Source organism: Pan paniscus, chromosome 7, assembly GCF_029289425.2.
Source record: "Pan paniscus chromosome 7, NHGRI_mPanPan1-v2.0_pri, whole genome shotgun sequence".
NCBI lineage: Eukaryota > Metazoa > Chordata > Mammalia > Primates > Hominidae > Pan > Pan paniscus.
In genome coordinates this window covers 28,698,827-28,718,660 of record NC_073256.2, presented here as the reverse complement: position 1 = coordinate 28,718,660, position 19,834 = coordinate 28,698,827, and the positions used below count along the sequence as shown (strand labels likewise).

General features: G+C 44.1%; 1 protein-coding gene and 1 pseudogene across 2 annotated transcripts in view; one reads left to right on the top strand and one right to left on the bottom strand.

Moving 5' to 3' along the window:
- Nucleotides 1-19,834, bottom strand: part of LOC129398572 (uncharacterized) — a 200,869-nt gene that overhangs the window by 89,836 nt on the left and 91,199 nt on the right. The window lies entirely within an intron of this gene.
- LOC129398570 (endogenous retrovirus group K member 6 Env polyprotein-like) lies at nt 14,649-17,866 on the top strand (annotated as a pseudogene).

The following is a 19,834-nucleotide window of genomic DNA, read 5'->3' as shown; positions in this document are numbered from 1 at the left end:
CTCCGTTAGGTTTAATCCTGGTCAGCAGCTGTGGGGTGTCCTGGGTTTGGGATCAGTGGGATGAGGAACAAGCAGGTTCTCCAAAGCACCACTCAGGGAGGGGAGGTGTTAACTAGGCCAAAGATGATGGGTGGGGTATATGCCTGGGTTTCAAACAGCTTATGCCAGGCCTAAAAAACGACGCTGAGGAAGAAACTGTGTTAAGCAAATTGATGACACAATGGAGGAGGTCAAAAAGTTTAATATTGCTAAGAAGGTACAAATATTGATCATGCAATATGTTATTGTTATCACACCATCTCCTGCTACACGCCAGCTTTCCTTTACAATGAGATACAAGAGATTTGTGGATCTGACCTAACCTCCAAATTATAAGGTCCCTGAGAGTGGGCTCATGACATTCATGTTTAATAAATGTGGCATAAAGGTTAATGCAGGCTGCCATGTGACCCAATGCCAGTTTGATGCTGCATTCAAAGAACCATCATTCCAGCATGCAGCACACTTAAAGGCAATTGAAATGTTTACCGCCGTCCCTCAAGACAAACACCAAATAAAAATTATTTTCAAAATGCATAGCAACACTTCTTAAAATCTTATTTTCCCATCTCTTTCTCTCTCTCTACCACATTCCCAGGAGTTTCCCAGGAGCAAAACTGTCATAAAGACCCAGGAGCAAAATGATTAGTGACTTCACGATATCTGATTCTGATTTAGTTGGTTTAGAGTGGTGTCCGGGCATACGTATTTTTTTAAAATCTTTTTGGGCACAGTGGCACACACCTGTAGTCTCAGCTACTCAGGAGGCTGAGGCAGAAGAATCACCTGAGCCCAGGAATTTGAGTCCAGCCTGGGCAACATAGCAAGACCCTGTCTCTGAAAAAAAAGAAAAAAAAAAGCAAAAACAAATCTCTCTCAGCTTCAGTCAGGGTTGATAACTAGTTGATCAAAAAATTGTGGTAACCATCCTTCACAATGGACCTTAATATTCCCACCTCCTGGTGTTATTCATTGTGGAATCTGTCTTATCTAGTCCTCAATTGGATCTGGTATCCAGGCTTCACCTTGAGAGTCTAGTCCCACCTCCTACCCCACACATGGTTTTACACTTACTTTCAAGACTGGCCTAAAAATGTAAAATGTATTTGTTTTGACCTTGTTTCCAATGAAACAACTGTTCTAAACATTCATTTAGGATGGTTAGGGAAATTTGAACACTGGCTAAATACTAGAAGATATTTGTTTCAAAATAACCCAGATTGGTAATGAGATGATGGCAGCTGAGGCTGGTGATAGGCACAGAGGGCTTCATTATCAAATAGAAACAGGTGGAAAAAAGAGAACTTTTCCATAATACAAATATAAGGTAAACACGAAAATGTATTGAGTGCATAAAAAGAATCTATGGTCTCACAGGCATTAGCTTATAATTTGAACATCAAAAATAAAAGTGACGGCCAGGTGCAGTGGCTGATGCCTGTTATCCCAGCACTTTGGGAGATGGAGGTGGGTGGATCACTTGAGCCCAGGAATTTGAGACCAGCCTGAGCAACATAGTGAGACCCCCATCTCTAAAATAAATAAATACAAATAAAAGTGACTAGAATTGATTATAGAACATCAACTCGATTTGAGTCTATAAAGATTACTGGTGGAGGGGGGCAATGGGGAGAAGGAGGTGAAAAGAGCCGGGCGCATTCCTCAGCCCCGGGCTCAAAACAAACAAGCCCAGTACAAACACATCCCATCCTCCCATCCCACCACATATCACCATATATCTCTTAAACTTCCCCCGGGCTCAAAACAAAGAAGCCCAGTACAAACACCACCAGGAAAGTCTCCGATAAGGGGACAGATGAGGGGACAGCCGTTCAAAGTTTTACTGAAAGAGCGGGAACCAAAAGAATTCCTTTGTTCCCCTGTAACTTTCAGGCTATAAAAAGCAAACACTCGCATTGTTCCGGGCCCTCTTGTATGCTGTGGAATGGAGGGACCAGGTTCGAACTTGTAGTAAAGATCCTTGCCGCTTGGCTTTGACTCTGGACTCTGGTGGTCTTCTTTGGGGAACTAACGGTCTGGGCATAACAGAGGAAGAGAATATATTTGTGACCTAGATTATTTTCTTTAGTTTTGAGAGAATCTTCGGGTCTCCTGGGTCTTCTAGCCCAGTATTTATTTTTATTTTTTATTTATTTGTGTATTTATTTTTTTATTTTTTTAGATGGAGTCTCACTCTGCCACCAGACTTCAGTGCAGTGGTGCGATCTCGGGCCACTGCAACTTCCGCCTCCCAGGTTCAATCTATTCTCCTCTCTCAGCCCCCAAGTAGGTGGGACTACAGGTACCTGCCACTTCACCCAGATAATTTTTTTTTTTTTTTTTTTTTTTTTTTTGAGACAGAGTCTGGCTCTGCTGCCCAGGCTGGAGTGCAGAGGTGCAATCTCGGCTCACTGCAAGCTCCTCCGTGAGGTTCATGCCATTTTCCTCCCTCAGCCTCCCGAGTAGTTGGGACTACAGGCACCTGCCACCACGCCTGGCTAATTTTTTTGTGTTTTTAGTAAAGACAGGGTTTCATCGTGTTAGCCAGGATGGTCTCGATCTCCTGACCTCGTGATCTGCCCGCGTCGGACTCCCAAAGTGCTGGGAATACAGGCATGAGCCACTGTGCCCAGCCGCACCCAGCTAATTTTTGTATTTTTTGTAGAGATGGTGTTTCACCATGTTGATCCAGGCTGGTCTCAAACTCCTTACCTCAGGTGATCCGCCGGCCTTGACATCCCAAAATACAAGGATTACAGGCATGAGTCACCACACCCTACCTATTTTCCTTAGTTTTCAGAGAACCTTTGTGTCTCCTGGGTGTTCTAGCCCAGTATATCTCAAACTTTGCTGCATCAAGGACCTTGTTGAAATGCAGGTTCTCATCTGGGAGGCTCAGTGGGCCAGCAAATCTGCACTGGTTTAGGAAGCTCACCCTGAGTACCAAGCTTCAGTGAGGATCAGGCAGACCCCTGCCTGCCAACCCCCTCTCAGCTGGGCTTAACTCTGGCTCTCTCCTGCCAGGGTTCCTCCCCTCAAAATAGGAGCTATTTTCAAAAAGTCTCTTGGAAAAAGCCCTGTTTTAAAATTGGGGTGCTCAGGATTGGCCATCTGCTCACCATGGGGTTTTAAGACCTTTGCCCAGAACCCTGCAACCAACTTAGAACTGACATCTTTACTTTTGAAGGCCCCACTCCACACCATATTAAATTCATTAAAATCAACCTCCATTACAGGCATATCTCAGGCATCACGCCCTCAGAACGGAGTTGCAGCTGATCCCTTGACAGTGTTGTAAAGCATTAAACATGCATTCATTTCAGCCTTGCAGTTTGCACATTTAGGAGCCAATTGTCTTAGGTCTAAAGCATTCATGCCGAAGCATTGTTATGGGCCACAGACACTACGCTTCCCAGACTTAATGGCCTCTGCAATGCTCGTTCCTACTGGCCCACTCCTGGGTTCTGGCTGGCTGGCCCGCGCCACCTCACTGCTCCCCCATTCAAGTGTGCCTTAAATGTGTGGTTTCCAAACTCATCTACACTTTAGGGTCACCTGGGATTTTTTTTTTAAATCTTCCAAAATCCAGGCCACACCCAAGAACAATTAAACCTCAACCTCTGGAATGGGACATAGCATCCGTTTTTTGTTTTGTTTTGTTTTTGAGACAGGGCCTCGCTCTGTTACCCAGGCTGGAGTGCAGTGGCACAATCATAGCTCACTACAGGCTCCATCTCCTGGGCTCAAGAAACCCTCCCACTTCAACCTCCACGGTAGCTGGGATCACAGGCGGGCACCACCACACCTGCCTAATTTTTTTAAATTTTTTATAGAGACAGTATCTCCCTATGTTCACCAGGCTAGTCTCAAACTCCTGGGCTCAAGTGATACTCCCGCCTCAGCGTCCCAAACTGCTGGGATTATAGGTATGAGCCACCATGCCCGGACATCAGCATCTGTATTTTTTGAAGCACAGACGAGTTTGGGAACTACCGCGCTAGACTGAGCTCGGATTCCTAGCCCTGTCTGACCGTAGGATTCGGCTGGGCTGCTTCTGAAAATAGAGCTCCCCAGGCTCCTTCCCAGGTGATTCTGATTCATTAGGTCTGGGGTGGACCCCGGAATGTGCATTTTTTATGAGATCCCTCTGGGTGAATCTGGCTAAAGCCAGTTTGGGATCTGAGACCTTGGAGATCATTCCCCAGCTTCCCTCCTAACCCAGTTCCCGGCTTGGCCCACCTCACCCAGGCTGTGTCACGTCTGACTTCGCAGATTACACCTGAGAGGGAAGCCCCAGCCATCACAATGTGAGAACATTTTACAATGACCAGGATATGCCAAATACATTTTAAGACTCATTCAGGATTAGCGTTCACCTTAAACTTGACAGACTCAGAGAACGGGCTGGCCACGTGCTGTGCACAACCCTTAGTGCCCTTCTGTGACTAATATGTGGATAATTGATTGTTGGAAGCTCAGGAAGCCTCTCTCTCTCAGAGGGGTTGAAGTTAACTTCTTTATTTCTGAGGTAGGGAAGAAAATGAGGATGTTCTGCCTTTTGCTAGACTGAATACTGTCCTCCAAAAATTCACATTCACCAGGAATCCCAGAATGTGACCTTATTAGAAAATAGGGGCAGGGCATGGTGGCTCATGCTTGTAATCTTAACACTTTGGGAGGCTGAGGCAGGAGGATCACTTGAGGTCAGGAGTTCGAGACCAGCCTGGCTAGCATGACAAACCCTGTCTCTATTAAAAACATAAAAATTAGCTAGGCATGGTGGCGTGCACCTGCAATCCCAGCTACTTCAGAGGCTGAGGCTGAAGAATCACTTGAACCCAGGAGGCAGAGTTGAAGCGAGCTGAGATTGTGTCACTGAACTCCAGCCTGGGCAACAGAGCAAGACTCCATCACAAAAAAAAAAAAAAAAGAAAAGAAAATAGGGTCACTGCAGATCTAATTACAAATAGGTCATATTGGAATAGCGTGAACCTTAAATTGAGTAATAATGGCATCCTCATGGGAAGAGAAGAAGAGACAGAGACACACACAGGAGAAGGCCACATGAGAATGAAGGAAGAGAATGGAATGATGTGGCCACAAGCCAAGGAATGCCAGCAACCACCAGAAGCCAGAAGAGGCAAGGAAGGATTCATCCCTAGAGCCTTCAGAGGGAGCACGGCCCTGCCCGTTTCAGACCTCAAGCTTCTGGAACTGGAGAGAATGACTTTCTGTTGTCCTGAGCCACCCATTTGGGGAACTTTGTTAGAACAGTCACAGCCAGGTCATGTGCTCCTGGATGCATCTCAGGCATTAATAAGAACTGTCCTGGTCAGTCAGGGTTGCTCACCCCTGTAATCCCAACACTTTGGGAGGCTGAGGTGTGTAGATCACCTGAGGTCAGGAGTTCGAGACCAGCCTGACCAACATGGAGAAACCCCATCTCTACTAAAAATACAAAAATTAGCTGGGTGTGGTGTTGTGCACCTGTAATCCCAGCTACTTGGGAGGCTGAGGTAAGAGAATCACTTGAACCCTGGAGGCAGAGGTTGCAGTGAGCTGAGACTGCGCCATTGCCCTCCAGCCTGGGCAACAAGAGCAAAACTCCGTCCTCCCCCCAAAAATAATAAGTACTGTCTTGACTGTGGTCATCAAAAATATTTGATGAAGGGTTAGCTAGAAAGCCTGACCCTTTCACAGACGGACAGAAGGGCCAAAAGAAAATAGATTGTTTGCAGTGGGGTAAGAAGGATAAGAATCCTATGGGGGGAAAAAAAAAAAAACAGAGGGATTTGTTTAATGAGCGCTGGGGAGAGGCATTTGTTTTCTTGCTTAAAAAAGAAACACAGGTTGGGTGCGGTGGCTAAAGCCTTAATCCCAGCACTCAGGGAGGCCAAGGTGGGTGGATCACCTAAGGTGAGGAGTTCGAGACCAGCCTGGCCAACACTGTGAAACCCCATCTCTACTAAAATGACAAAAACAAAAGAAAGGAAGAAATTAGCCAGGCATGGTGGCGAGCGCCTGCAATCCCAGCTACTCGGGTGGCTAAGGCAGAGAATCACTTGAACCTGGGAGGCAGAGGTTGCAGTAAGCCAAGATGGCATCATTGCACTCCAGCCTAGGCAACAAGAGTGAAACTCTGTCTCAACCAAAAAAGAAAGAAAGAAAGAAAGAAAACCATAGTTTTAAGTCCACTCAGTGGAGTTTAAAAATACATTCCCATTGCACAGTGATTTTGGAATCTTTTCTAAACTTCTGTTGCACATGGTCTAATTTGATCTTCATAGCAACTCCCTGAGATGGATAGGGCAGGCCTTTCTGAACACCTATTTTCTAGTTTGCATTAAAAGAATGGAATTGGCTGGGACCAGTGCCTCATGCCGATAATCCCAACACTTTGTGATACAGAAGGGAAGTGCTCAGAAGGGAAGAATGTGGTCCCTTTAAATGATATGGAAGTGAGGAAGGGAAGTACTGGGTAGAGGAGGGTGTGGTCCCTGGCTAGGGCTCCTCCTCCCCAGGGCCTGTGTCCATGGACCTAGCTGAGGACAGGCATTTTTGTTTTCCTGCCCAGATGTTGCATTTCCCAAGACCACCCTGGCTGCCACACCCCCATTCTGTGCCTATAAAAACCCTGACACCCTAGCAGGCAGACACACAGGCAGCTGGACTTCGAGAGGAGCACATCACCGGAGGAACACAAGGGTGCTGGACGTCAAGAGGAACGCACCAATGGGCACCGACACACCGCAGGCCACTAACTGCAGAACAACGCAGAGTTTGGCTGGGACGTTCGGAGAAGAGTCCGGCCACTCACCCAACTCCAGAGGTAAACCATCTCCCTTCTGGCTCCCCCATCTGCTGAGAGATACTTCCACTCAATAAAACCTTGCACTCTCAAGCCTGTAATCCCAGCACTTTGGGAGGCCGAGGTGGGCAGATCACGAGGTCAGGAGATCCAGACCATCCTGGCTAACACAGTGAATCCCCATCTCTACTAAAAATACAAAAAAATTAGCCAGGCTTGGTGGTGGGTGCCTGTAGTCCCAGCTACTTGGGAGGCTGAGGCAGAAGAATGGCGTGAACCCAGGAGTCGGAGCTTGCAGTGAGCTGAGATCGCACCACTTCCGGTACACCAAGGCAAGAACCCCGGGACAAAGAGAGCCCTCTCTCCTTGCAATAAGGCGGGGGTCTAATTGAGCCGACTAACAGAAGCTACCTACAGACGGCTAAACTAAAACAGCACCCTGTAGCACACGCCCACTGGGGCTTCAACTATAAACATTCACCCCTGGACACTGCCAGGAGTCTCCCTGCCTGTCTGCATGCTCTCCTAGAGGTTTGAGCAGTGGGGCACTGAAAAATTAACGACACCCGCATCGCATGCCCTTCGAGGGGGACAACAGAACTTTTCCCATTTCATCTGAGAGGCCAAGGCAGGAGGATCGCTTGAGCCCATGAGTTTGAGACCAGCCTACACAACATAGCAAGACACCATCTCTACAAAAAAAAAAATAAGTAAACCAAAAAAAAAAAGCATTAAAAATTAGCCAGCTGTGGTGGCACACACCTGTAGTCTCAGCTACTCAGGAGGCTGATGTGGAAGGATTGAGTGAGCCCAGGAGATTGAGGCTGCAGTGAGCCAAGATTGAACCACTGCACTCCAGCCTGGGCGACAGAGTGACACGCTGTTTCGATAACAACAAAAAGAATGGAACAAAATAACTTCTCAAATAGCTAGCAGAGGCAGATCTGGTTCTCAAATGCAGGTTTTCCAGGTTTCATTTCTTGTTTCTAGCAGTATTATGGAGAAACATGATCACTAATACATGAAGGAGAGGAGGTTTCAAGTTCTGATGAAAAGATGGTAAAGAGAGGAAATTGTTGACTAGGAGTGACTAGGAATAGGAAGAAAACGCATGACACTACTTAGAGGAAAGAAGAAAAATAAGCATAGAGGTGACTGAGCAGACAGAAAGGACTTGGAAGAAGCGTGTTTGGCCCTGTCTCTAAATTTTTTCCCTTGCATTACTAACTTCCCTGATGACTTTGATGAATCTTCTCTTCCAGGGTACCTAGTGTTCTCTTTCTGTCCACTTCTCCTTTCCCAGGGCCCATACAGTCTGGGAAAGCATGCTCTGCAGGCTTCTCATATCTTTCCTTCCTTAATCCGCCCCTAGCATCTCTACATAACCCATATACACCTGGAGTTCCACATGTCCCAGTCTTTGCACTGCAGTGAATTCAAAGAATGGTAGACTCTAGCTGGGCGCAGGGGCTCACACCTGTAATTCCAGCACTTTGGGAGGCTGAGGCAGGTGGATCACTTGAGCCCAGGAGTTCAAGACCAGGCCTGGCCAACATGGTGAAACCCCATCTCTACTAAAAATACAAAAATTAGCTGGGCTTGGTGGTACATGCCCAGTAGTCCCAGCTTCTGGGGAGGCTGAGGCAGAGGTTGCAGTGAGCTGAGATCGTGCCACTGCACTCCAGCAGACTGGGCAACAGAGCCCAGTCTCAAAAAAAACACAAAGACAAAACTAAACAAAAAAAAACCAAAAAACAAAAAATGCGCACACACAAAAAAACAAAGGTAGACTCCAATAGGAAAAATTCACTCAAAAGCAACTCAAATAATTATTCAGTGAACCCAGTTCTATCTCAGTTCTTTATTATATATAGAAACTTATTCTGTCCATATTCCCTAGTTTTCTTTTTCTTATCTTTTTTGTTTTGAGACAGGACCTCACTCTGTCACCCAGGCTGGAGTATAGTGGCACAATCATGGCTCACTGCAGCCTCAACCTCCTGGGCTGAAGTAGTTTCCCACCTCAGCCTCCCAAGTAACTGCTACTACAGGTGCATGCCACCATGCTCAGCACCTTTTTGTATTTTTTCTAGAAACGGGGTCTCACTATGTGGGCCAGGCTGGTCTTGAACTCCTGGACTCAAGAAGTCCACCTGCCTCAACCTCCCAAAGTGCCAAGATTACAAGCATGAGCCACTGCATCTGGCTGATTCCTTAGTTTTCTTTTTCTCTTTGCCCATTGCCTGGATTCCATAAGCAGAAGGAAAACCCAGGGGCTGACTTTGTAGGCAAGACTCTTTCCTCTTTAAAACGTAAATTGGCTCAAGTGGTACCAAAACTGAAACATGTTTATAACTTAACATCTTTTCTTCCTACCCCTTCAATCTCTTGAGCAATGAGAAAAGGCACTGGGCTCTTTATTTGTGTAGGGAAAAGAAAGAGAGATCAGACTGTCACTGTATCTATGTAGAAAGGGAAGACATAAGAGACTCCATTTTGAAAAAGATCTATACTTTAAACAATTGCTTTGCAGAGATATTGTTCATTTGTAGCTTTGCCCCAGACACTTTGCCCCAACCACTTTGACCCAACTTGGAGTTCACAAAAACATGTGTTGTATAAAATCAAGGTTTAAGGGATCTAGGGCTGTGCAGGACGTGCCTTGTTAACCAAATGTTTACAAGCAGTATACTTGGTAAAAGTCATTGCCATTCTCTAGTCTCAATAAACCAGGGGCACAATACACTGTGGAAAGCCGCAGGGACCTCTGCCCTTGAAAGCAGGGTATTGTTCAAGGTTTCTCCCCATGTGATAATCTGAAATATGGCCACGTGGGGTGAGAAAGACCTGACTGTCCCCCAGCCCGATACCCATAAAAGGTCTGTGGTGAGGTGAGTTAGGAAAAGAGGAAAGCCTCTTGCAGTTGAGATGGAGGAAGGCCACTGTCTCCTGCCTGCCCGTGGGAACTCAAAGTCTCGGTGTAAAACCCGATTGTACATTTGTTCAACTCTGAGATAGGAGAAAAGCTGCCCAGTGATGGGAGGCGAGACATGTTTGCAGCAATGCAGCCTTGTTATTCTTTACTCCACTGAGATTTTTGGGTGGAGAGAAACATAAATCTGGCTTATGTACATGTCCAGTCATAGTACCTTCCCTTAAACTTAATTATGATATAGATTCTTTTGCTCACATGCTTTTTGTTGACCTCCTTATTATCACCCTGTTCTCCTAGTATATTCCTTTTTGCTGAAATAATGAAAATCATAATCAATAAAAACTGAGGGAACTCAGAGGCCGGTGCCTGTGCATGTCCTTGGTGTGCTTAATGCCGGTCCCATGGACCCACTGCTGTTTCTCTATACTTTGTCTCTGTGTCTTATTTCTTTTCTCCGTCTCTCATCCCACCTGACTAGAAATACCCACAGGTGTGGAGGGGCAGACCACCCCTTCATCTGGAGCCCAGCGTGGGGCCCTTCTCTAGGGTGAAGGTACGCTAAGAACGTGAGCATTGAGGACAGCGGACGAGAGATTCCCCAGTACGTCCACAGTCAGCCTTGCGGTTAGCTTGTGCGCTGGGAGGAATCCAGGGTAACAATGAGGCAAACTGAAAGTAAATATGCTTCTTATCTCAGCTTCATTAAAATTCTCTTAAGAAGAGGTAGAGTTAAAGCTTCTACAGAAAATCTAGTTACGCTATTTCAAACAATAGAACAATTCCACCCATGGTTTCCAGAAAAGGGAACTTTAGATTTGAAAGATTGGGAAAAAATTGGCAAAGAACTAAAACAAGCAATTAGGGAAGGTAAAATCATCCCACTTACAGTATGGAATGATTGGGCCACTATTAAAGCAACTTTAGAACCATTTCAAATAGAAGAAGATAGCGTTTCAGTCTTTCATGCCCCTGAAAGCTATGTAATAGATTGTGAAGAAGAGGCAGAAACAGAGTTTAAGAAAGGAATGGAAAGTTCACATTGTAAAAATGCAGTAGAGCCTGTACTGGCTTGGTCAATGCAGAATGTTGACTATAATCAATTACAGGAGGTAATATATCCTGAATCATCAAAATTGGGGGAAGGAGGTCCAGAATTATTTGGGCCATCAGAGTTTAGACCACGATGGCCACCAACTCTTTCTCCCGCGGTTCAGATGCCTGTGATGTCACAATCTCAAATGCCAATCCAGGCACAGTATCCGCAATACCAGCCAGTAGAAAATAAAACCCGACCATCGGTAGTTTATCACCACCAGCCGCCAGCCGAATTTCACTATCCGCCGTCTCCAGAGGTTCAGTATGGATCTCAGGCAGTGCGTCCTGTGCCAAACAGCAAGGCACTATATCAACAACCCACGGCGATGGCGTTTGATCTTACAGTACCACCTAGTGGACAAGAATGTGCACTGCATGAGACCACTGCTACAACCAGAAAACAGAGAGACCTTGAGGCATGGCAATATCCGGTAATGTTACAACCGATGACGGCCGGGAAAGGGAGTCACGCAGGAGCGTCTGTCTGAACTGAGACTAGATATGAATCTCTCACCATAAAAATTTTAAAAGATATGAAGGAAGGAGTTAAACAATATGGACTTAACTCTCCTTATATGAGAACATTATTAGATTCCATTGCTCGTGGAAATAGACTTATTCCTTATGATTGGGAAAATTTGGCTAAATCTTCCCTTTCACCCTCTCCGTAACTACAGTTTAAAACCTGGTGGATTGATGGGGTACAAGAACAGGTACGAAAAAATCAGGCTACTAATCCTGTTGCTTATATAGATGCAGACCAATTGCTAGGAACAGGTCCAAATTGGGGCACTATTAACCAACAATCAGTAATGAAAATGAGGCTATTGAACAACTAAGAGCTATTTGCCTCAGGGCCTGGGAAAAGATTCAGAACCCAGGAACCTCATGCCCTTCTTTTAGTTTAATCAGACAAGGCTCTAAAGAGCCATATCCAGACTTTGTGGCAAGGTTGCAAGATGCAGCTCAAAAATCCATTGCATGTAACGCCCGAAAAGTTATTGTAGAAATAATGGCTTATCCAAACGCAAATCCAGAGTGTCAATCAGCCATAAAGCCATTAAGAGGAAAGGTTTCAGCAGGAGTTGATGTAATTACAGAATATGTGAAGGCTTGTGATGGGACTGGAGGAGCTATGCATAAGGCAATGCTATTGGCTCAAGCAATTACAGGGGTTGCTTTAGGAGGACAAGTTAAAACATTTGGGGGAAAATGTTATAATTGTGGTCAAATCGGTCATCTAAAAAAGAATTGCCCAGGCTTAAATAAACAGAGCAAAAAAAAAAAGAGCCACCTGGCCTGTGTCCAAGATGTGGAAAAGGAAAACATCGGGCTAAGGCATGTCGTTCTAAATTTGATAAAAATGGACAACCCTTGTCGGGAAACGGCAAGAGGGGCCAGCCCCAGGCCCCGCAACAAAGTGGGGCATTCCCGATTCAGCCATTTGTTCCTCAGGATTTTCAGGGACAACCCCCAGAGTAAATACCACCATTTCAGGGAATCAGCCAATTAGAATACGACAATTATCCCCTGCCACAGCAGGCAGTGCTGAAGTAGATTTATGTTCTACTCAAATGATTTCTTTACTCCGTGGAGAGCCCACGCAAAAGATTCCTAAAGGGGTATATGGCCTGCTGCCACAAGGGATGGTAGGCCTTATTTTAGGAAGATCTAGTCTAAATTTGAAAGGAGATCAAATTCATACTGGGGTAATTGACTCAGATTATAAAGGGGAAATTCAGTTAGTGATCAGCTCTACCGTTCCCTGGAGTGCCAATCCAGGTGATAGAATTGCTCAATTACTGCTCTTGCCTTATATTAAAATTGGGGATAGCAAAACAGAAAGAACAGGAGGGTTTGGAAGTACCAACACTGCTGGAAAAGCTGTTTATTGGGCTAGTCAGCTCTCAGAGAATAGACCTGTGTGTACAGTTACTATTCAGGGAAAACAGTTTGAAGGATTAGTGGATACTGGGGCTGATGTTTCTATCATTGCCTTAAATCAATGGCAAAAAAATCGGCCTAAACAAAAGCCTTTTACAGGACTTGTTGGTGTGGGCACTGCCTCAGAAGTGTATCAAAGTGCCAGGATTTTACATTGTCTAGGACCTGATAATTAAGAGAGTACATTTCAGCCTATGATTACTTCTATTCCAATTAATTTATGGGGCCGAGACTTATTCGAACAGTGGCATGCAGAGATTACTATTCCAATCTCTCTATACAGCCCCACGAGTCAAAAAATCATGACTAAAATGGGATATCTCCCTGGCAAAGGACTAGGGAAAAATGGAGAAGGCATTAAAGTTCCATTTGAGGCTAAGGGAAATCCAGAAAGAAAAGGACTAGGGTATCCTTTTTAGGGGTGGCCACTGTAGAGCCTCCAAAACCCATTTCATTAACTTGGAAAACAGAAAAGCCTGTATGGGTAAATCAGTGGCCACTACCAAAACAAAAGCTGGAGGCCTTACACTTATTGGCAAAATAACAATTAGAAAAGGGACATATTGAGCATTCATTTTCGCCTTGGAATTCTCCTATGTTTGTAATTCAGAAAAAAATCAGGCAGATGGCACATGCTAACTGATTTAAGAGCCGTTAATGCAGTAATTAAACCCATGGGGCCTCTCCAACCTGGGCTGCCCTCTCCAGCCATGATCCCCGAAGATTGGCCTTTAATTATAATTGATCTGAAGGATTGCTTTTTTACCATTCCTCTGGCAAAACAGGATTTTGAAAAATTGGCTTTCACTTTACCAGACATAAATAATAAAGAACCAGCCACTAGATTTCAGTGGAAAGTGTTGCCTCAGGGAATGCTTAATAGTCCAATTATTTGTCAGACTTTTGTAGCTCAAGTTCTTCAACCAGTTAGAGACAAGTTTTCAGACTGTTATGTCATTCATTATGTTGATGATATTTTGTGTGCTGCAGAAACAAGAGACAAATTAATTCACTGTTACACATTTCTGCAGACAGAGGTTGCAAACGCAGGCCTGACAATAGCATCTGATAAGATTCAGACCTCCACTCCTTTTCATTATTTGGGAATGCAGGTAGAGGAGAGAAAAATTGAACCACAAAAGGTAGAAATAAGAAAAGACACATTAAGAACATTAAATGACTTCCAAAATTGCTAGGAGATATTAATTGGATTCAGCCAACTCTAGGCATCCCTACTTATGCCATGTCAAATTTGTTCTCTATCTTAAGAGGGGATCCAGACTTAAATAGTAAAAGAATATTAACTCCAGAGGCAACTAAAGAAATAGAATTAGTTGAAGAAAAATTTCAGTCAGCAAAAGTAAATAGAATAGATCACTTAGCCCCACTCCAACTTTTAATTTTTGCTACTGCACATTCTCCAACAGGGATTATTGTTCAAAATACAGATCTTGTGGAGTGGTGATTCCTTCCTCACAGTACAGTTAAGACTTTTACATTGTACTTAGATCAAATGGCTACATTAATTGGTCAGGCAAGACTATGAATAGTAAAATTGTGTGGAAATGACCCAGATAAAAATCATTGTTTCTTTAAACAAGGAACAGGTTACACAAGTCTTTATCAATTCTGGTGCAGGGCAGATTGGTCTTGCTGATTTTGTGGGAATTATTGATAATCATTACCCAAAAGCAAAAATCTTCCAGTTTTTGAAATTGACAACTTGGATTTTACCTAAAATTACAGAGAAAAACCTCTATAAAATGCTCTGACGGTGTTTACTGATGGTTCCAGCAATGGAAAAGTGGCTTACACTGGGCCAAAAGAACAAGTCATTGAAACTCAATATCACTCAGCTCAAAGAACAGAATTGGTTGCTGTCATTTCAGTGTTACAAGATTTTAATCAGCCTATTAACATTGTTTCAGATTCTGCATATGTAGTACAGGCTACAAAGGATGTTGAGACAGCCCTAATCAAATATAGTATGGATGATCAGTTAAATCAGCTGTTTAAATTGTTACAACAAGCTAAGAAAAAGAAATTTCCCATTTTATATTGCTCACATCCGAGCACATACTAATTTACCAGGGCCTTTAACTAAGGCAAATGAACAAGCTGACTTGCTAGTATCATCTGCCTTCATGGAAGCACAAGAACTTCAGGCCCTGACTCATGTAAATGCAACAGGATTAAAAAACAAATTTGATATCACATGGAAACAACCAAAAAATGTTGTACAACATTGTGCTCAGTGTCAAGTCTTACACCTGCCCGCTCAAGAGGCAGCAGTTAATCCTAGAGGTTTATGTCCTGATGCATTATGGCAAATGGACGTCACACATGTACCTTCATTTGGAAAATTGTCATTTGTCCATGCGACAGTTGATACTTATTCACATTTCATATGGGCAACCTGCCAGACAGGAGAAAGTACTTCCCATGTTAAAAGACATTTATTATCTTGTTTTGCAGTCATGGGAGTTTCAGAAAAAATTGAAACAGATAATGGGCCAGGATACTGTAGTAAAGCATTTCGAAAATCCTTAAATCAGTGGAAAATTACACATACAACAGGAATCCCTAATTTCCAAGGACAGGCCATAATTGAAAGAACTAATAGAACACTCAAAGCTCAATTGGTTAAACAAAAAAAGGAAAAAGTAAGGAGTATAACACTCCCCAGATGCAACTTAATCTAGCACTCTATACTTTAAATTTTTTAAATATATATAGAAATCAGACCACTACTTCTGCAGAACAACATTTTACTGGTAAAAAAGAACAGCCCACATGAGGGAAAACTGATTTGGTGGAAAGACAACAAAAATAAAACATGGGAAATAGGTAAGGTGATAACATGGGGGGGAGGTTTTGCTTGTGTTTCACCAGGAGAAAATCAGCTTCCTCTTTGGGTACCCACTAGACATTTGAAGTTCTACAATGAACCCATCAGAGGTGCAAGGGAAGGCTCCTCCGCAGAGACAGAGAACACGCAATCGAACATCATCGACTCGCAGGGTGAACAAAATGGTGATATCAGAAGAACAGATGAAGTTGCCATCCACCAACAAAGTGGGGCTGCCGACCTGGGCCCAGCTAAAGAAGCTGACACAGTTAGCTGAAAAAAGCCTGGAAAACACAAGGGTAACACAAACTCCAGAGAATATGCTGCTTGCAGCTTTAATGATTGTATCAACGGTGGTAAGTCTCCCTATGTCTTCAGGAGCGGCTACAGCTAACTATACTTACTGGGCCTATGTGCCTTTCCCACCCTTAATTCGAGCAGTCACTTGGATAGATAATCCTATTGAAGTATATGTTAATAACAGTGCATGGGTACCAGGCCCCACAGATGACCGTGGCCCTGCCCAACCTGAAGAAGAAGGAATGATGATAAACATTTCCATTGGGTATCATTATCCTCCTATTTGCCTGGGAAAAGCACCAGGATGCTTAATGCCTACAAACCAAAATTGGTTGGTAGAAGTACCTACTGTCAGGGCCACCAGTAAATTTACTTATCGTATGATAAGTGGAATGTCACTCGGGTCACAAATGAATAATTTACAGAATTCTTCCTATCAAAGATCATTAAAATTTAGGCCTAAAGGGAAACCATGCCCCAAGGAAATTCCAAAAGAATCAAAAGACCCAGAAGTCTTAGTCTGGGAAGAATGTGTGGCTGATACTGCAGTGGTACTACAAAACAATAAATTTGGAACTATTATAGACTAGGCCCCTCGAGGCCAATTATATGATGAATGTATGGGCCAGATCCACTCATGTTCACAGGCTCCATCTGTCTGGCCCACTAATCTGGCCTATGATAGTGATTTAACTAAAAGGCTAGACCAGGTTTATAGAAGGCTAGAATTACCCTATCCATTGAAATGGGGTTAAAAGAGGATTTCATCACCCTGACCAAAGTTAGTTAGTCCTGTTGTTGGTCCTGAACACCCAGAATTATGGAAGCTCACTGTGGCCTCGTACAACATTAGAATTTGGTCTGGAAATCAAGTTATGGGAACAAGAAGTCATAAGCCATATTATACTATTAACCTAAATTACAATCTGAAAATTCCTTTGCAAAGTTGTGTAAAACCCCCTTATATGCTAGCTGTAGGAAACATAGCTATTAAGCCAGATTCCCAAACTACAACCAGTGAAAATTGTAGATTGTTTACTTGCATTGATTCAACTTTTGATTGGCAGAATGGTATTCTGTTAGTAAGGGCAAGAAAAGATGTGTGGATCCCTGTGTCCAAGGATCGACCGTGGGAGGCTTCTCCATCTGTACATATCTTAAGTATTAAAAGGAGTTCTAACTAGATCTAAAAGATTCATTTTTACTTTCATTGCAGTGATTATGGGTCTTATTGCAGTCACAGCTACTGCTGCGCCTGCTGGAATTGCTTTACACTCCTCTGTTCAAACTGCAGAATGTGTGAATAATTGGCAAAACAATTCCTCAAAATTGTGGAATTGTGAGACTCAAACAGATCAAAAATTGGCAAATCAAATTAATGATCTTAGACAAACTGTTATTTGGATGGGAGATAGGCTCATGAGCTTGGAATATCTTTTTCAGTTACAGTGTGACTGGAATACGTCAGATTTTTGTATTACACCTCGAGCTTATAATGAATCTGAACATCACTGGGACATGGTTAGACGTCATCTACAAGCAAGAGAAGATAATCTTACCTTACACATTTCTAAATTGAAAGAACAAATTTTTGAAACATCAAAAGCCCAGTTAAATCTGGTGTCAGAAATGGAGGCAATGGTAAAAGCTGTTGATAGCTTCACAAATCTTAACCCTGTCACTTGGGTTAAAACCACTGGAAATTCCACTATTGCAAATTTTGTATTAATTCTTGTATGTCTGTCCTCTCTATTGTTAGTCTACAGGTGTATCCAGCAGCTCCAGAGAGACAGTGACCAGCGAGAAGGGGCCATGATGACCATGGCGGTTTTGTCAAAAAGAAAAGGGGGAAATGTAGGGAAAAGAGAGAGATCAGGTTGTCACTGTGTCTATGTAGAAAGGGAAGACATAAGGGACTCCATTTTGAAAAAGACCTGTACTTTAACAATTGCTTTGCTGAGACGTTGTTCATTTGTATCTTTGCCCCAGCCACTTTGACCCAACTTGGAGTTCACAAAAACATGTGTTGTATAAAATCGAGGTTTAAGGGATCTAGAGCTGTGCAGGACGTGCCTTGTTAATCAAATGTTTACAAGCAGTATACTTGGTAAAAGTCATTGCCATTCTCTAGTCTCAATAAACCAGGGGCACAATGCACCGGGGAAAGCTGCAGGGAGCCCTGCCCTTGAAAGCAGGGCATTGTCCAAGGTTTCTCCCCATGTGATAGTCTGAAATATGGCCTCGTGGGATGAGAAAGACATGACTGTCCCCCAGCCTGACACCCGTAAAGGGTCTGTGCTGAGGTGGATTAGTAAAAGAGGAAAGCCTCTTGCAGTTGAGATGGAGGAAGGCCACTGTCTCCTGCTTCCCCTGGGAACTGAATGTCTTGGTGTAAAACCTGATTGTACATTTGTTCACCTCTGAGCTAGGAGAAAAGCTGCCCTGTGGCGGGAGGTGAGACATGTTTGCAGTAATGCTGCCTTGTTATTCTTTACTCCACTGAGATGTCTGGGTGGAGAGAAACATAAATCTGGCCTACGTGTACGTCCAGTCATAGTACCTTCCCTTGAACTTAATTATGATATAGATTCCTTTGCTCACATGTTTTTTGTTGACCTTCTCCTTATTATCACCCTGCTCTCCTATTACATTCCTTTTTGCTGAAATAATGAAAATCATAATCAATAAAAACTGAGAGAACTCAGAGGCCAGTGCCCGTGCAGGTCCTGGTGTGCTGAGTGCCAGTCCCCTGGACCCTCTGTTGTTTCCCTATACTTTGTCTCTGTGTCTTATTTCTTTTCTCCGTCTCTCATCCCACCCGACTAGAAATACCCACAGGTGTGGAGGGGCAGGCCACCACTTCAATTTGGTGACACATAGCCTGTGGCCTCAAAGAACACTGACACCCCGGTAACATCCATTCGAAGAGCTTCTCCGTACCTCCCCTCCTTTATCCCCAAGGTCTCTGGGTCAGAGATCACTGAGTCATTCACAACATGATGTTTAACACCGAGATGCTCTGGAATTGCTCCGTCAAGACGACTCAGAAGAAGACCCAGTGCTGAGACAATCGTGTTCTCTCTCTCTCTGGATCACCGCCCAGAGACAAGGACTGCCAGAGACCCTGGCTTCCCCGGCTGCTGCCTCCCATTCCTGCGCCTGTGGGATGAGAGTTCAAAGCTGTGTGATCTTGACCAAGTTACTTACCCTCTCTAAGCATGTTTCCCTAAATGTGAAATAGGATGATGGTGATGTGTTTATTTCACAGATTTGATAGAAGGATTAAATGAGAGATGCATCAAAAGCAGTGGGCACAGGTTCAATGCTCAGTGAGCTTTCTCTTTTCTTATCAATAGACAGGTCTCCATGAGGACAGAGACTGGCTTCATCTCGACTGTAGCGTCAGGGCTGGCCACTGTGTCTGCACCCAGCAGGACTTCAGTCAATATCTGTTTAGACACTAACCACAGACTTAGGCATAAAAGCCCTTTGGAAGAAAGTTGACCATTTCATGCACCTTCAGACTATGAAGAGCAATGACGACAACTTTAGCTCGAGAGGGTCTCAGTGCCCATTCATCACCACTATGAAAAGGCAGAAACCAGAGCTGTGTGTTTAACTCCCAGCCCCAAAACCTGTTGGCTTTGCTTTATCACTATGAGCTTCCAATGCCATCCCTTTAGAATGGGACCTCTCTCTTCTTCCCCAAGGCACCAGCCTTCACCCCAGACCTCTCCTTATTAGCTGGTTCCTCCTGTCTGTACTCTGAGCCCATGCTGTGCTCGTCAGATAGCAACATGGGAGAATACAGCAGCCCAGAATGCAGGCTGCAGAGTTAGATCCCCAGAACAGGATCTCAGCCGGC